General features: G+C 41.2%; 1 pseudogene; it reads right to left on the bottom strand.

Annotated features, from left to right (window-relative positions):
- Nucleotides 1-17,274: 17,274 nt before the first annotated feature.
- Nucleotides 17,275-19,714, bottom strand: LOC119309051 (annotated as a pseudogene).
- Nucleotides 19,715-19,782: the final 68 nt, after the last annotated feature.

Here is a 19,782-nt window from a genome sequence, read left to right as displayed (position 1 = left end):
CACCACCCACTGGAGGTACTTCACAAGCGTGCTCAAGGGCGTGTTGAAGAGCTGGATAAGAAGAGGGAGCTCCGTTTTGTGGCCCAGCTCACACAGAAGCACGCTCCCCCTTGTGGCTCCCCCTGCGCCTCGGATGGCCGCTTCTTCTTTTACTACGGCATAGGTAAGCTACTCAGCTTCTCCACTCCTTTTCTCATGATTTGTGTGCCCACAACCATCAAGCTGTGGTATACTTAATTACTACTGTCCAACAGTACACGAAGAACAATTTGTGGTTCCAAGACAATTCATTTTGCTGTGAATTGGATCATATAGGGATCAGTTTTTACGATGATTGCACTTGTTTTCTGTCAATGATGAATGATAAATTTGGCGTGTCTTTTCTCATGTAACTAGACTGTAGACCTCAGTGCTATCACCCAACTTAACTAGACCCTGTTCTTAAAAAATTGCTCTCTGTTTTATTTTCTCTTAGACTTTGAGATTGAGCTCTAAACTGCACTTCTGCATGGTCATGGTAGTATTAATCGTTTGTCTGTAAAAAAAATTAAGTAACTCAATTATATGTTGACAAAGGACAAATCAGTCGTTGCAATCCAGGATAAGAACGGGAGCCCCGCTAGCTGTTTACCTCTCATATAGCATGATACATAGATACGGTAGCAGAACCGGAATGAGCGTACACAAATATTTTATTGCTCGTGTTGTCAAAACACGTACTTTGTCATTAGATGACCAGTGAAGGAGAAAAATACACACAGGAATGTGCAAGTCATGAATGTCACTTGGTAGGTCTAATAGGCACTGATTTCGTATCTCAGAATACTTTATTTTAATATCTTTTAAACTAACTAAACCTACCGAAATTAATATTTGTTGTTAAATTTTCTCACATCTTATATCTAATCCAAATCATTGTGTCTATTCATGAGTGTTGAAGATCACAACAAGATGAATGATTCTGCAGTTCTAGTATGTAATAACGTCCAAGCAGAGTTATTCTATGATAATAAGTGCTTAATCCTGAGAAAGCATAATGTGTATTTGTGTTATCCTGAGAACACACTCTGTTTTTTGTGATAATGACGCTTAATCCTGCAGCATTGTATATGTATGTGTTTGTAGTCTTGATAACTCTTAGTAAGAATTTCTGTTATGTATTTTCACCTGGTGAAGTTTCAATGTGTTTGTTATTGGCTGGTTAAGACAACAACTGGGATTCGTGAATATACAATTGTGATGATTTAGTGTTACAATGCGTGCTTTGTGTGTTGTTTTCAGTGAGGCAGTACTACCTAGATTCACTACTAGAATCCCTGTACGCCTCCGCATGCGCAGCTGAGCCTTGGCCACCACACTATGTAGTTAGTATTATGTAGTGCAGTCTGATCTGCTTTTAGGTTTTAAGGAGTTGCCCTTTTGGATGCCTGTTAGTGAAGCGACCTTGATCTCCTTGTAAAATATTGCCATTGCGCCATGGTAAACTTCATTACTGTGCAACACTACACAAAGAACAATTGTTGGTTCCAAGATGATTCATTTTGCTGTGATTTTTGGTCATACATGAATCAGTTTGTACAACGACCGCGCGTGTTTTGTGTCAACGATAAGAGATATATTTGGTGTGTTGTGTGATGTAACTAGACTGTAGAGCTACCTGACTGCTATCACCCAAAACAACTAGACCGCAGTCTTCCTGTTCTTCAAACATTGCTCTCTCCATTATTTTTCTTGAAAACTTTGAGATTGAGCTCTAAACTGCACTTCTTCATGGTCATAGTAGTATTTATCCGTTGTCAGTAAAATAAATTCAAGTAACTCAAAGTTTCTCAAAAACAAAAATTCAAGTAACTCAATTATATGTTTACAAAGGACAAATCAGCTGTTGCACCCAGGAAAAAAGCGGGAGCCCTGCTAGCTGTTTACCTGTTAATCTAGCCTGATACATAGATATGGTAGCAGAACCGGAATGAGAATACACAAATCTTCTATTGCTCATGTTTTATAACATGTTCTTTGTCAATAGATGACCAGTGAAGAAAAAGGAACACACACAGGAATGTGCAAGTCGTGAATGTCACTTGGTAGGTCTGATAGGCACCTTATTTAAGAACTCACAATTCTTTATTTTATTATCCTTTAAACTAACTAACCATGCCGAATTAATATTCTCTCATCTTATATTATAACCCAAATTATTATGTCTGTTCATGGGTGTTGAAGATAACAACAAGATGAATGATTCTGCAGTTCTAGTATGTAATAACATTCAACTGAGTGGTTCTATGATAATGAGTGCTTAATCCTGACATATCACCATTATTGTATTGTAATCCCGAAAACTTCCCTTTGTGAGTCATTTGTGATATGGGCTAAGCGTTAATCCGAGCACACTAGTTTCAGAACATGATTTCCCGTTACTACTATGCAGTGGTTGCAGTTGAAGTGCACTTTTAAATCTAATTCTAGAAATATAATTCAGCTATTTGTGTTAGTAGTCCTTCGAGTTGTCTTGGGAATGGACTCTTATATTTGTAAATGTGTGCATCTGCAGATCCTCTCAAGGGGACCCAAGAATGCATGTGAGTCATTTTGGTAAGGATCCTGGTGTGTCGCACAGCCACACCAAACCTTACGCCACTCCAAGGAAAGGAAGTTTGAGAAGGCTCGTGGTAAGGAGGAACAGCCGTGGCTTCAAGATTTAAGTCAGCCTATCTCTTAGTCGTTGTTGGTGTGGAGCGACTATTGTTTTGTTTGAGCACTGTATAGGTAGTACTTGCTGAGACATAGGAACTATGCTACACATGTCTGAAGTAGAATTCTCTCATGCTGAAAAGAATAGATATTGAATCTTATGATACTTCTTTATCCCCCCCCTTACCTCAGAGATTAAGGGATGAACTGGTGCATTCTTTTGGGCTTGGATTTTAATGGTTGACACTGTGCAATGTTGCTTATTTCCACTCCTAGAATGATCCTTGTTTCCACATAAGCTTTTTTGATTGGAAGTTTATTGTTACCATTGCTATAGTTGGGTTACGTTAAGGCATTTGCCCTTTTCTCGTTACTTTTTGTTAGAATTGATGATGGGTCTCCACTGTTTGATGATGTGTTTGTCTGAGCTGCTCTTGCTCTCAGTTGGGTTTTTTTTCATGCAAGAATGCGGCGGCAGCGGTGTGCAGTTGAGGTGTACCTCTAAATTTAATTCCAGGAACACACTTCAGTTATTTGTGTTAGTAGTCCTTCCAGTAGTGTTGTGAATGGACTCTTATTTGCAAATGTGTGCATTTGCAGATCCTCTTGAGTTGATCCAAGAATGCCTGTGAGGCGGTAAGGCACTTTGGCAAGGCTCCTAGCGTGCCTCGCAACAACACCAAGCTGTACATCAAGGGAAGGAAGTTTGAGAAGACCTGGGGTAGGAGCAACAAGCATGGCTTCATCAAGGTTTAAGTTTGCCTCTCTTGTTAGTCGTTGTTGGTATGGAGCGGCTGTTGTTCTGTTTGAGCAATTGAGAGTAACTAAAGTACTCCCTCTGACCGTTTAGATCACTAGAGTAGTGATCCAAGACGTAGGTGGTTTGCAAAATCTCTCTCTCTCTCTCTGCTGATTGCGTCCAGGACCATTCTGCAGAATTTTCTTGTTGCTATAGTGGATGATATATCGATGGCATTCGTGGACTTTGCACAAAAATGACATCCATTGTATCCAGTTATGTACGAGTATCACTTTGATATTGAATGTCAATTGTTTATAAAAACTGATGTTGGTTGTGTAGTGGTTTCCCTGTTTGGATTCATTTTCCTTGTTTTCCGTGTTGTGTTGTGTGAAAACATAAAACAAAATGTAGAAATGATGCTCCTGTAGCAAGCAGTACATGTATGTCTGTTCATTTATTAGGTAATTTAACAGTGCATGTTCTTCTCTCTTTGGAGCAGTTTTCTCAGGGACAATGAAACCTGAGCTTGCTTAATTTGTTACTTCTCAATGACCATTGGTCCATATGTGTTTGTTAATATTAGTCTCAAGTTTTGACAAATGAAGCAGTAGGATCACATGATATAGTTGTGTCTATTGAGATCTGCATTTTGCCGGCGACGGTGGTTACTTCAAGTGTAATATAGAAAATACTGTAACTTGCAAGTTACCTACAGCCAACCATTCTTTTTTCTTTTCCTTGTAGCAGATGGACTAAGCTAGTATGTATACTAGTGCTGGCTATTGTCTTACCGCTTGTGAAGAGGGCCGGCCAAGGAGAAGTTGTTGCTGCATGGGGGTTCAAGGTCAACATCATCACCATCAACCAAGGTGACACGTCTCACTCCCCCCTGTTGGTTTCAGTTCACTCGTCGCATGCTGCCATGGTTGCATATGTTTTGGGTTTGGCTTTGATGACTCTCGGTAAATCATGTGCTAACTGCTAGCTAATGGTTGCTCTTACCTAGTAAAACGACTCGGTTACCATTGTGGGCATGGCCTTTGCTATGTAGGTCGTCGTGCTTAGGTTACAAGCCAAATTTTCCACATCTGAGCTTTGTCGTTTTGGTTTGGCCACTGAATGTGATGTTGAGGTTGTGTGGGTTGTTTGCGGCCAGGGCCTGATTGATGGACATGTTGTTTTTGCTGCCTTAACTTGTTTTGTATGCAAGTTTGTGTGATCACCATGCCTGTCGAGGAGGACGGGTGTTGAACTAGTTAACTAGCTAGGTACAACCATACATGTGTCATATAGTTTGTTTGATTTGTGAATCTTTCCAAAGTCTTCAAATATGTTCATAAAGTAGAGTGCTCATAAGAGTTGAGTTATCACCGGAAACTGGTGCATTAGTTTTCTTTCTCTATGTTGAGTTATCATAAGCAGTAGTCTGTTAAATTCTGAAATCAGGTGCATTAATGCCATGCTACTTCAGTTATTTTTGTTGCATAAATAAGCGGTTTGTCACAGGTTCAGTAGCTGTGTGATCAATATTATGCTACTCCCTCGGGTCCATAATAATTGACGCTGATTTAGTACAAAGTCAATTAATATGGATCAGAGGGAGTACTGTTTTTGATCTTTTAGTAGTGTGGGTTTCATAATAAAAATAATGAGGTGCATTTGTACATAATGGTTTGAGTCCATGCTTGTTTCTACCAAGTATAAGTAATTCAAAAATACGAAATGTAGTGTACCTTTCAGAGATAATGTCAGACTCTTTTTCTTTATGGTAGTAGTACTTACCAATGTGGCTTGCGCTCACTGTAGCTATAGCATAATTTTGTCTTGTCTTGTGTTCTTAGAGGAACAAAGAAGCCTCCATTTTCTTATTTTGTTACTTGTCAACGGCAGGCATATGCCTGTGTGTGTGTGAATAATAATCTGAAGTCTTGACAAGTGAAGCAGTAGGAGCACATGTGATAGATGTGGCTATTGTGATCTGCACTGTTAATTACCTCACCTAGATTATTTGCTTTTGTTTCCTGCGATGACGATTGCTTCAAGTTAACTCGCAAGTTACATATAGCCAACCATTCTTGGTGCACTAAACTATTTTGTTTGTTTGATTTGGAGCAGCAGCAGGCACACTTCATCGACGACTGGGACCGCATGCCCAAGCTGACGAGGAGGACACCGTCGAGTCCGACCACCTCGACCATGATGACGCCCTGCACAAGATGAGTCCTCTGTCATTAGCTTGCTTCCCTGCTCTAAATGAGTGTCTCTCTCGTACTAGCAAATTTTTCTAGTTACTACACAAAATGATATCCGTTTTATTCAGTTCTGGACTATTATCACTTTATTGTGAAATGCCAATTGGTTATAAGAATTAAGAACTGATGTTGGTTGTGTAGTGGTTTCCCTGTTTGGATTATGTTTTCTTATATGTGTTGTGCTGTGATTGAAAGCATGAAGCAAAATATAGGGATGTCACTCATGTAGCAAGCAGTACATGTATGCCTGTTCATTTATACCTATTTTAGGTGCGGAGTGCATGTTCTCTCTCTTAGGAGCAGTTTTCTCAGGAACAAAGAAACCTGAGCTTGCCTACTTTGTTGCCTGTCAATGACGATTGCTTCATATGTGTGTGTTAATAGCATTCTCAAGTTTTGACAGGTGAAGTAGTAGGAGCACATCTGAGTGATGTGTTTATTATGATTTACACTGCTAATTCCCTCATCTAGATTATTTGCATTTTTTCCGGCGACGTCGGCTGCTTCAAGTTTACTATCAAATATACTGTAACACACAAGTTACCTACAACCAACCATTCTTTTTTTCCCTGTAGCAGATGGACTAGTATGTATACTAGTGCTGGCTATTGGTCTTACTAATTGTGTGAAGATGGTCGGTCAAGAAGAATCTGTTGTTGCAGGGATTCAAGGTGAACACCACCACCATCAACCAAGGTGACTTGTCTCTTTTCCATGTTTGTTTTCTGTATCATAAACCGAGGTTTAGCTGTGTTGTATTCTTTATGGAAATTTTTACTCTTTTTTTGTTAGTTTGATGAATTTCGCAAAAGGCCAATTATCAAGATGTTCCCTATGATATAGCATTTCAGAAGTACTGAGAGTGTTCAGATATAAGCTCTTCATGTCATGTTTTTATAACATTTTGCCTGTTAAAGTACCTATTTAAATTATCTGTATCTGGCAAGATAATGCTATGCTGGCTCTATTTTGTTGTTTTGCACCTGTTGACTCATGTACAACATTTTCTTGGCATAATTTGGCATCCATTCCTTTTACAGCTCGCCTTCATGGAGCGCCGGTGTAATTTCCACACTTCTTGACTAATCTTTGCACAGTTCTTGGAGGTAATATTTCCCTGACGACCATTTTTCTGTATACCTTCTGTCCATAGGTTACTTGGATTGTTGGTGCTGAAGTTGAACATTTGATAATTCAAAAATATGCCTTTTCCTTTGCGTTCACCATAAGACAACAAGGATTGATTGTCCGTTTGTGGTAGAAAGGATTGTCCAGTCATATGTTGCTTGAACTGTTGATGCTTCAACAGAACAATTTGCATTTAAAAAAATATGTCTTTTTCTTTGATTTTCCATGAATCAATCGGAATCAAATTTCCATTTGCCGCAGAAAAAATTGTCATGAACTGTGATTGATACTAAACTTAAGCTAGTTGCCCTTATTGTATTTTGATGAATGGATGGTCTAAAGGACAGAATGGCATCATTTATATGAATGGATTCCTGACTATTTGTGTCTGTCTGAAGGATTTACTTGGGCCCCACTGCGTTTTTAGAACTTGAGTTGAACCTCTAATTTTCAAAATGAACTCCTGATAGCTGTAGACTTTCTATTTCATACTTCTTTTTGGGTAAAACAACTTGACACACAACCTTTTAAGTGGAACAAACTCCATATAGAATATTTAACTTTATTTTATATGCAAAACCTGTATGGGCACTCTGTTTGGAGGTTTCTTGATGCACCAGACATTTGTAATACTGGGAAGCTCTTCACACTTTAATATATCAGTCCATTTACATGTATATGAAACCAGAGACCGTCGGTACCTCAGTGTCCGGCTGCATGAGCCCCCGTTCTTTCTCTCTGCCCTTAGATGGTGCGTCCATTGAGCCGTGAGGGATTGTAGTCGTCATGCTGTATGTAGTGGTGTTGTTCTTCCAGCCACCACAATTATCTTGTGCTTGGTGGGAATTAATTAACAATGGCTGACTGGGAGAATTATGCCTTCCAAGTTAGTGAGGCTTAGAATGTTGTTTTCTTTCTTTCATTCATTCTTTTGTTGCAAACCTAGAAAAAAAGTGCATTGTGAACCTTGAAAAATATTTGTTTCGTATTTGGCCTCAATTGGATCGGTAGATGATGCTGTAGTGATTCCTGCTGGATAGTTAGTTTCCCTCTGGCTACATGAGGGCCCTAATCTAGTATCTTCTAGTTTTATGAAAGGGCTCTCTCTGCTTGAGCATTATTGGTAAACATACTTGTCTACTTGTCAAGCAAATTACTTGCCCTGTTTTTTTCCCGAGTTGCCACCGGGCACTGTTCTTCTAGGAGCAGACTTCTCATTCTTCTCTGCTCAACTTGCTGCATAATATCTGCGGCTAAGCCACACACAATTACAGTTTTAATTTCATTCGGGTGATTTTCTTTCTTCTCATGCAATAGAATAAAATGTAACTATTGTGGTGATGTTGATTGCTTAGTTTATTTATTTATTTAAGTGTCATCAGTCCTATGGTGTCATTCATTTGCTTCTAAATTATTCTTCTCATCTCCTGCAATTTAGATAATTGGAAAACACATGAATGAACTAGTGCTGCGGTGATGAGATTGAGAAATTTTGATAATCAAAAAGCACATGGGCTGAACTAGTGCTGCACTGATGGATATATATGGTCGTTTTGCATTTCTGTTATTCCAGTTTGGTTGCCGTGAGATTCAATGGTCTTCTTTTAGATTTATGTGTTCTGATTTGACCATGGCTAAACACTTTCAAAAACATGCCAGCTCTGCTTCTGAAAATTCATGACTGAAAAGATTGTTATACAAAATCTGAAGCATTTTGAGAAAAATTGTGTTATCCTGGTAGAAAAATCTGAGCCATTTCATAACTGATGTAGCTGTTAAATTGATGAGACTCTTTACCATGATCTCTTCCATACGTTTCGAATCTGATTCTATTTTGTTTGAGCTTCTTGACTTATTTGCGCGTTTGAGATTCCTGCTCGGGTTTGTGTTTTCGACCAGAGAACTTAAGAGTATTACCCTGCTTCTTTGATCTCCTGAATATAACTATGATTCTTTGCGCCTCAATTGCAAACCCGAAGACCTCTCTGTCCTTTTATTCGGCGGATTCGGTTCGTGCAAGCAAGCACACGAAGATGGCTATTGAAGCAGCTCTGCTTGCTCCTCTGATCACTCCGACGCCTCCTGTTCTGCCCCTCCAGTGGCTGCTTCCTCTTTGGTTCCCGCATAGGTAAGCTGCTGGTTTCACCTCTCCTTTGCTCTCCCTCATGCTCTATGTGCCCACGACAATCGAGCTGTGGTTGATGAAATGAATAAAGACCATATACATATCTTTTTTTAGTACCTTAAAGCTTGGATCTTTTTGATGAATAAGTATTGAAACAATTAAAGCTATAAACTTTATTTGTTTTTATGCCCTCAACGAGCCATGTGCTCATGGCTGATTGTCGTACTGTCAATAAATCCATTTTATCTCAACCAATCAGAGCTTGTTTCACTGTGACTGACACATTGCTTTCATGCTAACTTCCAATTAACCAAACCATGACTACTAGGCAGTCTTTGTGTGTTCTGTGCAAACCCAATCCCCTAATACAATAACATCATTCTGTTTACCGTGGGATAGTAGCCTTGTGCTTCAGCATTGATTTAGTGTCGATGTAAACAGTTTTGGTGTTCCTGTTACAATAAGCAAGAACTACACAGGGAGGAGCTTAGAAGTCTATAACATATCACACATGGCACAAAATCATCTAGATGAGGCAATACAACATACTTTGCTTCAACTTCAAAATCATCTAGATGACTGCGTACTCCTGTATGTGGCTGCTACTACGTTGTCCGCCTATGCAAGATTCTGTTGTGCCTAGACGATTGCGCATTCCACTTTCTGTACTTTTTGCACTGCATGCTACTCTCTCTGTAAAGAAATATGTACAAGGTTTGGTACTACTCCATGTTATAGCTTTGGTAGGATCCCTACTTTTTCTTGGTGTAACGCTGTCGTGTATGTATAGATAAAAAAGTGTGTTAGCAATATTTAGTCTGCCTAATCAAGGGCGGATGGTCATCCTGGCTCTGAAACATCCAACTATTTTATCATTCTATAAGTCTCGATCAAATCCAGATTGTATGTACATGGAAATCTGGACTAGTTCTTTGGCCACTATTTTATTTGCTTTCTATCTCTGCCCAGGCGGGCCTGACTTGATGGTGAGGACGGAGAAGAAATATATTCCCTATAGCCCTCGGGAAGTTTGATTCTGTCATGTATACAAGACGTCTGCACCTTGAACCATGAGGTGGTTTGCACAATCTCTCTCTCTCTCTCACTCTCTCTCTCTGTGTGTGTGTGTGTGTGTGTGTGTGTGTGTGCTGATTGTGTCCATGACCGTTGCTCATCTCGATTTCTAGGGTTTTAGAGCGTTGAATTTTGCGCTGGCTACTGTGCCATATAGGCTTACATTTTTGCATCTCGTTTTCTAGGGTTTTAGTGCTGAACAAACAAGCCCTCCTACGAGCGCTTGTATTGCTACAAGTAACAAGAGGCTTTGTCATGGATCACAACATCTATGATAAGTCAACTGCTTTTTTTTGCCCATATGTATCATCATTTCAATTGAGTTCTGAAAGAGCCTTCCCATGTTTGTTTCATGTATTATAAACTGAGGTTCAACTGTCTTGTATTGATTCATGGAAACTGTCTTCTTCTTTCTTTTAATAAAGGATTGAAAGCTAGTCCCTAAATAAAGGAACTGAAACCTAGACAACTCAAGGCCGAGTCTGCTCCTTATTTCCACCAGAGTACTCAAAGCTGATTGATTTCCTTGCAATTGGCCATAAAATTTGACTACCTACCTTTTACTATCGGATGCTCACCTTCAACAGTGTCTCTGTTTACTAGTATTTTATTTTTGACGAATTGGATACTTGACATGCTTCTTACACCTATTTTGGAGTACAACTTTAGTTCTAGTCTTAGAACCCTTTTTTTTGTTTCATATCAGTAACCATTTTCTCTTGCTAAACTTCTGAGAGTGCACCATACCTTGAACTCCAGCTTGGTTTTGAAGATATGTATCTAAACAGTTTCTTAATATTTTGCAGTTGCAAATATCTTGTTCCTTGATTCACCTGTTTGTGTTGCTTATTCATATTCAAAAAACTCTGTTGATATTTTGAGCATGATGATAACTGAATTTTAGTTAACTGGAGGTAGTTATGCTGGTTCATGGAATCTTTATGGGATTTTGTTTCTTTTATTTATGCAGTCTATTGTCTCTTTTATGTTGTACAGCTAGAGTAAACATAATCTGTACAGTCAATTGGTTGGTACTGTGTACAAAGGAGATGGCAAGCTGAAGATTTGCTTGATGGCTTGAATAACTTCAAACTCGATTAATTTTGCTTGCTTGGTTGGGTGAGATTTGATTAGTGGTATCATTGTTGTATAGCAGATTAAATGCTAGATGAGGATTTGTTTGATTGGTCCGAAGTGTACTCGTAGCTATATAGGTTTCCTTTTTCTTGGCTTGAATAATCCCGGATAGACAATTATGGTACTGGTGCCTGTATTCAGTATAGAAGAACTGGTCTCATGTATTGAAGTCTAGTACCTTTTCATGTTTGCTGGCTTGCATGTTTGTTGAAGGGTACTTTAACAACTCATTGCATTCACTGATTACATGATGCTTTTTTCTTGCAGCAACACCGCAGGTTGTGTGCTCTTTGCTACCATCTGGTGAAATGAAAAGCCCCTCCGATCTGGTGAGGATGCTCACCAAGGTGGCCTCTATTATTCTTCCTCCCCGGCATAGGTGGTAAGCTCTAATTTCTTTGGGCCTACGTTGAATCCCTTCCCTACAAGTGTTTGTACTACTACAAGTAACAAGAGGCTTGGTCATGGACCACCACATTTGGCATAAGCGACATGCTTTGCCTTGGCCCATATGCACCATCATTGCAATTGAGTACTCAAAAGAGCTTTCCCATGTCTGTTTTCTGTATTCTAAACCGAGGTTTAGCTATGTTGTATTCATTCATGGAAATTATCTTCTTTTTTCCTTCTAAAGAATTGAAAGCTACATAACTCAAGGCTGAGTCTGCCCCGTGTTTCACTAGATTACTGAAAGCTGATCGGTTGGTTGATAAACCGGAAGCTCTACTTTCTTGGCACAAATCATTCCTTCTTGCAATTGACCAAGAAATTTGACCAACTGGTGGATGCAAAGTCCAACCACACTTGTGCAAAACAAGTACCTTCAACATTTTTCTATCTAATGCTCACCTTCACCATTGGCTGAGTGCACAATGTCGACTACTTGTGTTCAGCAGTATTTTGTTTTTGATGAATTGGATCGTTGAATTGCTACTTACACGCATATTGTAGTACATTGTTAGTTTCTAGTCATACAACTCCCTTTTTTTGGTTTCATATCAGTACCCATTTTATGGATCGGTCTTCCTAACAAAGTGGCTTGAACGATTCCCTCAATACAAAGAGGGTGAATTTTATTTAACTAGAGAGTTATGCTGGCCTAGAATCTTTATAGGATTTTGTTTCTTTTACGAAGTCTACTGTTTCTTTCTTTTATGTTGAACATCTAGAATAAACATAATCTAGAGAGTTAGATTGATTAGTACTGTGTACCTAGGGGATGACAAAGCTCAAGATATGTTTGATGGCTTGAATCATGTGGGTACTCGATTTAATTTTGCTTGCTTGGCTGAGTGATATTTGATTTTGATGGTGTATTTTGTTGGATAACGGAGTAAATGGGTAGATGAGCATTCTCAACCCGAGGGCGTCCCCTATCATCACCCATATATTATGGCACAGCTAAACTCGGCCAAGGCGAGGAGAATGGGCCTATGATGAGCTCTTTGCCAGTGTCGTTGAGAACCTGGGATACATGCTCATCTAGAACTACATGAATAGGTAAGTAACCCATCTTGCTGTCCTCTTCGTTTGTGGCATGCCTTACTGCCCTTCTCCTGCTCATTGTTTTGGTGTGCTGGTAGATGAGTTTCTTATGTTTAGTCGGTGCTTGCAGGCACGGAGAAGCATATTTTGGTCAATGTTCAGAAAGAATGCTCAAAACTCTCAAGATGACATGCCCTCATCAGAATGATCGTTTGATGTCTCTTGATTTTAGCAATCACGTTCCAAAGGACCTTTTGGAATCAACTTTAACGGTTGTGCTTAAATGAGAACAATGGCATCCATCCTGTTCTCGCTCACAATAAACAGGTGCTTGAACCATTATTGAAGCAAATGATGGTTGAACCTTCAGTTTGTGCTGCAGAATACCATGTATTTCAATGGTACTTTTGTGTGTTTCTGATTTAGTATCTTTACCCAGGTACTTGCTGGGGGGAGACGATTAATGGTCCAGAAGGGCCATTTCATGATTTATGAGCTTGTGAAGAGAGCACCGGATGAATTCATCAGTTTGAAGCTTAAAGAATATATTTCATAGGTAAGCGAAAACCTCAACCAGTATGTATAGTAAATTTGTAATAGCATAACTGCTTGCTTCGTGTAAACATGTCGAAGGCATACCATCCTGTCGCAAACTCACAATAATGTGAGGTGCTGTTTTGGACATGAATGTTCTTTTCTGATGTACATGAATTGGGTTTTTCTGTTTGGTAATATAGATATAGTTGGTATCTTGATTAGAGGTGCCTGTGTTCCCTTTTGTGTCTAGACCAATTCACTCCCTGAAGCCCAGGGATGATAGTTTATATTGATTCGTTGATGCTGGTAAATAAATCTTGTGAGAGTAGTTCCTTCTAGAACCGCATAATCTTTGTAATATTTTGTATTTGCGACTTGGGCGGCGACGATGAGATGAGATGATGCTTTCAACGTGAGTAATGTCTAGAAATCCTGGTATTGAACATTGATGCATGCAAATCATCTGATGACTCTGTCGCTTTGATAACCAACTAAGTTGTGGTTATTTGTTGTTTTGCCAGGACAGTTTGTACGAGATGCAATCATGGATATCACCATGATTCTCCTTGACGCCCAGGAACAAGACGGCGACGTATGTTCTACAGGCAAACTCGAGTGGCTCGAGGCGAGATTGTCTTTGCTGCGATCCTCTGCATGCACAGTAATATTCGAATGTAATGTCTCCCTTGGTGGTCGCCTCACATGACGGGCACCATTATCAAGCTGCCACACTTGTCTTTTGTTTGTTTGTTTGTTTCATTCACATGTTCGTGGGATGATGCGTATATGTTTTTGGAGAGTTGTTGTTTACATGCGTATATGTTTTTGACGAGCCAAGAATGGTTTGGCTTGCGCCACCTCACCGATCCACGGTATCACGGGTCCCTTGTTGTCTCCACCATGCCTTCTTTCATGTTTATATATACTAGAAATAGTCATTCATCCGCGTGCGGGATGCGTGTGCGACTTAGGACTTGGGGCGACGGCGACGAGACGAGACGAGGCTTTGGGGCGACGGATGCCAATTAAATTGAAAAATGGAGCGGTGGAGGCGTCGGCAACTTGTGAAATACCGACGGCGGCAAGCATCGCCAGAGTTGGCGAAGAAGGACATTCATGCAGTTGCCTCCCTTCCCTTGGACGGAGCCTGGAATAGGAACAGGGGATGAAGAGAGCAGAGCAGAGGAGGACGCTGGGCAAGTGCGGCGCCATTGTGCTTGATTGTGCATCGACGACAGAAGTGTCTTCGGGGAGCTCCTTTTCCGGCGGACCGCGGTGGCTCGCAGGCTACGGTCGACTCCCTCGGGGCGAAACTGGAGGTCATTAGTGAGGAAAACCTAATAGTGGAGTAGGGTCGGCGTCGGCGGGAACAATGGGCGGAATTAATGAATCGGGGAAGAAGAAGGATTTGGCGAACTCATCTAAGGAAGAAGAAAGCGGCCTCCTTTTTATTATTATTATTTTCCTGATCTGATCTGAGAGAGAAAGAGATAGAAGAGGAAGGAAAGATTGTGGGAGGAGAATCGAATGTTTGCGTATGTGGCGGAAAATTAATGCAAACCAACTCTGACTCGAATCGCCATTCGTTTCGTTTTATAATTATTAATTAATTAGGATTAGAAAAAAAAACAAGTCCGTGCGTGAAGTGACACGCTCGAGTCTTTTTTTAGGATCAACGCTTCTGCATTTTATTTAACCAGCGAAGCTGGGGATGTCATCAGCGATTATAGAAAGAACAAATTTAGAGGGAGATCCCCACCACACCTTACATAACTCATCATCCACACCTACTTTGGCAAACTTATGCGCAGCCTCGTTGGCTGACCGACGAACCCACCGTGCCCATCCTAGGCCGCCACAGGCGTCGCCGCGCGCTTGCCGCCGCACTTGCCCTGGGCCGCGGCAGCAGTAGCCGATGCGAGGCACTGCAATGGCGAGGGCGAGGAGCACGCCTACGTGAGTCATCGCCATGGAGACGCGACATTCTCATCGAGCTGGAGCACGCTATGACGACGCGTGTGCTCCGGCGAGGCAACACGGTGGACGGCGACATGAGGGCAGCCATGGCGGTGCGGCTCCGGTGAGACGAGCGAAGGCGACGCGGCTCCGGTGTCCTGCAGATGAGAAAGAGAGGGGAAGGGGAGAAAAGGTGGGGTAGGTGGCTATCATGCGGGCCATGCACAGACGTGAGGACGCAAACGGCGGTCCGCTTCGATCGAAATCCATCTCAAGTTTGGTCTGGAAATAGGGTCGAACGGACACAAAAAGGACAAGATGGGTTCAGGCCGTCGTGCGCTGGGCCTTGGGGTTTGTCCGTTTTGCCCCCAAGCGGATAGGGCCGGACGGATGGGGTCGTGCGCCGGAGTTGGCCTTAGCAGTAAATGTCCTGCGTACTTGAATTAATCATGCCGATCAATGATGCATGAGCCTTCCTTGATATTTGATAAGGACCATGCCATGCCATGCATGTGTTTTCGGAGCACGGCGACTCCACTGCGACGGGACATGGCCGACTGACGGGAGATTTCGAGCGATCGCATGCAGCGAGCGACAGGCCAGAGCAGCGTGTACGTCGTGGCCCAGCTTATTGTACTGCAAAACGCAAACTGAGACCACGGCATTGAGGGCGAGCTGCTGGACGAGACGGAGAGGCTGGCGAGGGAGTTTTTCATGCTGTCGATGAAGGGGAGAGAGAGGTACCCAATAGTGCCGCACACATCCAGGGCTATGGCCACTGTCTTCGCCGACGAGCAGAAGCTCGGCTGATGCAACATGCTAGCGCTCCGTGTCACGCAGGCGTCCATCCGACAGCAGTCTGTGGCATGGCTCTCGACACACTCACAGGGATGTTCCGCGACGCAGTGCAGCCGGTGTGGATGAACTTCTTTTACTGGACGGGAGCGTGATCACCGTGCTCCAGCATGACGCCGGCTGCGCGAGGCTGCAGGTCCTCTGGGCTAGCGCCTGAGTGCACGTTCACCCCAGCTCGCACGCTCGTTGTCAATCTCAACGACTCTGCTCACTAACGACGGGTAAAAGAGCGTCGAGCACCAGGTGGTGACCAATGCCGACTAGGACCTACTGTTCGTCGTGACCATCTACGCGCCGAACCGTTGCTGATGGGGAGCCATGCTGGAACCAGATGTTCAACCATGGGAGTACAACCAACATGCATGTAGTATTAGGCAGAATTCTTCACATGGGCATACCCAGGGGGTCGGCTGTCATTTGTTTTCACAAAAAATGCCCATTTAAAATTGTGAAATAAAGATATCCCACATAAGATTGAAAGTTGAGATTTGACCCTAATTATTCTTATTTGTAAAAATAACTCCCACCATATTTTATCCATTCACTGTAAAACAACAACTATTCTAGATCTTCTGTCATTATAAAAAAAAATGCACACAAAAAGATTAAAGTACACTTTTTAGAAAAACTATAAGCTTTCAAGTAGCATATGAGTATCGTAGGAATTTCTAAATAATATTATCGTATATAAGGTTTTAAAAGAGAATAAATATATTGTTTGCATAAAATAATATAACTAATAAAAATTTCAAATTAATATATTCAGCATACATCATTAATAACTATTTCTAGAGCTCTCTGGTAGATATTGTCCACTGAAATCGTCCCTTAAAAGTTGCGAAATATTAATTTCCCATATAAGATTCAAAATTATGAAAAAATATGTTGTACGCGCAGATGTGCAGGAAGGGGCTACTTTGCTAGTTATTTTTAAAATCACCTTGAATTTTGAAATAGAGAATATTAACCGCACTAGCTAACTATATCTTTGATCAACAACATTTTGAGCGCTATATATACCTTGAATTTTGTTTCAGAATTTCTATTATGTGACTAATGGAGATTAGGGCAACCCAGCTTGAAGAAAAATAAGTATATGTAGTGAGTGACCACATTATGAAGGAAGTAGTTGTTCAATGAAGAAACAATCAACCATGTAATTGACATACTTTGATTAGAAACATAACATTCAAGCAACAACAAATTGAAGCACACACAATGTTCGAACATACACAACACACACGCATGTTATACATACCAACTCTTTCACACGTAAACTGTAAGTAAGACTATCGAGGGTAGCTTGCGGACAACACAAACTCTTCTTCTTGACTATATTGCCTGCTCGTGTCCTCTAAGCTTGTCCATCTTATAGGTGATGTATACCTCATTGCCGAATAGCTCCCCTCATATGTTGCATCCCGAACCCGAAAATGCTCTTTGGGTCCTTGAAGTGCTCCTAGTGTCATCTCCACCGACATCATAGTTGGTCGCTCCTCTGCTCTTAGCTTTATGCACGACATAGCTAGAGAAGCTACCACTTCAACTTGGCTACCTCCCTCCTCAATTACTTGTGGATCTAGTATTTCTACCAATTTACCTTCTGCAAGTAGTTCAACAAATTGTGCAACTAGCCCATCACCGGTGGAGGATCTATATATAATTGGCATCTTCCTTGTAAGCAACTAAACGAGAATAACTCCAAAGCTATAAACATCACTTTTTTCTGTTAGACGGCCACAATAAACGTACAGAGGATCTAAATATCCCAATGTTCCCTGCACCACCGTTGTAATTGTTGTTTTATCTTTAGGAATGTACCTTGAAGCTCCAAAGTCAGACACCTTCGCTGTCAAAGCATCATCAAGAAGTATATTGGTGGACGTTATATCTATGTGTATTACAGGGACAGAAATACCCGAATGAAGGTAAGAAAGGGCCTTGCCAATTTCTGCTGCAATCCTTAATATGTCTCGCCAAGGTACCGATCTTAGTGGTTTCTTGTGAAGATAATCACATAGGGTTCCATTGGAAATGAACTCATAAGCCAAAAAGGGGACTTCTGTCTCAAGACAACATCCAAAAAGCTTTACAATGTTCCTATGATTGATCTGTGAGAGTATGGAAACTTCATTTATAAACTCGTTAATCTCACTCTTGACCACAATATTTGACTTTTTGATTGCAACAACATGCAAGTCTGATAAAATTCCTTTGTATACGGTACCATGCCCTCCACCACAAGCTTACGAGTTGGGTGAAACTTGTTTGTGGCCTTTTCTAGCTCCCTTAGAGGGATGATCATCCTCTCTGCAATATCTGACCTATGAGATACTAATTTTTGCAACAATTGTCCATGATTTTGATTGAAGAACTTTTGTCTCAACTTTTGTTCCTTTTGATGCTTAAGCTTGCGGACTATTATGTTTGAGGCAAGAAATAAAATTAGAATAGTTGGGCCACTAGAAACTGATAAGCCAATGATTAAACCTGCAAAAAATAGACCGATGGGCACGTAATTAGCGTATGCGGTGACATGACCCAATAGTAGTTGAAGGAACAGATATGAGGTTGGACTCAGGGTTTGAAGTCTTGTTAAGGGGAGAGGTATCACCCAATTGACCAATAATCTACTAACTATACCATGTTCAAATTTCAAAAATATCAAAATCTAGCCAAAACTATGTCTCAAATTGAAGGGACGCAACTAATAGGAGGGGTCAATATTTAACCCATGTAAGTCCGCTAACCAGCCACTAACCAAAATCGCAGGTGGTTTGCATGAGAAAGGACGTAGTTAATAGTATGTGTGGCTAGAGAGAGTGTTGGCTTCTATTTCAAAATTTTGAAATGCATTATCTGTTAGTAGTAATGTAAAAAAATGTATGTTTCATGGCATATTTAATCGTACATATATTCTTATAAGTTTCTTCTTTTATGCATCTTTAAAAAAACTTTCTTATTGATTGTGTTCTTTGCTCGTCTATAAAATGGCGGTATTCCATTCTTATATAATTGTGGGTTGCAACTGATTTATTTAGGGATTGTCTCCACTTGAAATAATGAAGAAATCTGCATTGTATCAACTTAGTAGTAGCGCAGGTTTATAACCCTCCCTACTACTATGGCATGTCCCGGGAGGGGGGGGGGCACGGTAGAGACCCTTTAGTAGTAGCGAGGGTTAAAACCCCGCGCTACTACTATCAACTTAGTAGTAGTGAGGGGTTAAACCTGCGCTACTAGTAAGTAGCAGTAGCGAGGGGTATAAACATGCGCTACTAGTAAGCATCTGTGTATAAGCTTTTCCCTAGTAGTGCATCCATATTACACTTGTATCACCATCTCTTCGCCGAACTAGTGCACCTATACAATTTACCATTGTATTGAGTGTGTTGGGGACACAAGAGACTCTTTGTTATTTGGTTGCAGGGTTGTTTGAGAGAGACCATCTTCATCCCACGCCTCCCATGGATTGATAAACCTTAGGTCATCCACTTGAGGGAAATTTGCTACCGTCCTCCAAAACTCTGCGCTTGGAGGTCCAACACAAGTCTACAAGAAGAAGGTTCCGTAGTAGACATCACGCACCACCGCGTCCCTGACTACACGATGCTTACTTGCACCAATGGCACCACAACGGCTACGTCGACATCTTCATCCCTGACCCGACATCGACCACGGTGTCCCTCGCATGGCTACACTGGCCCAAACTCTCGGCTACCTCGACATCGACACAAAGGGCTATCGTCTTGCTTGAGCAACTCGTCGGTTTTCCTCTGTAGTCAACGCGTCCGCGG

The sequence above is a fragment of the Triticum dicoccoides genome, chromosome 5B (genome assembly GCF_002162155.2).
Source record: "Triticum dicoccoides isolate Atlit2015 ecotype Zavitan chromosome 5B, WEW_v2.0, whole genome shotgun sequence".
Taxonomy (NCBI): domain Eukaryota; kingdom Viridiplantae; phylum Streptophyta; class Magnoliopsida; order Poales; family Poaceae; genus Triticum; species Triticum dicoccoides.
The sequence above is the reverse complement of the archived record's forward strand: the minus strand, read 5'-3'. Positions and strand labels throughout refer to the sequence as shown.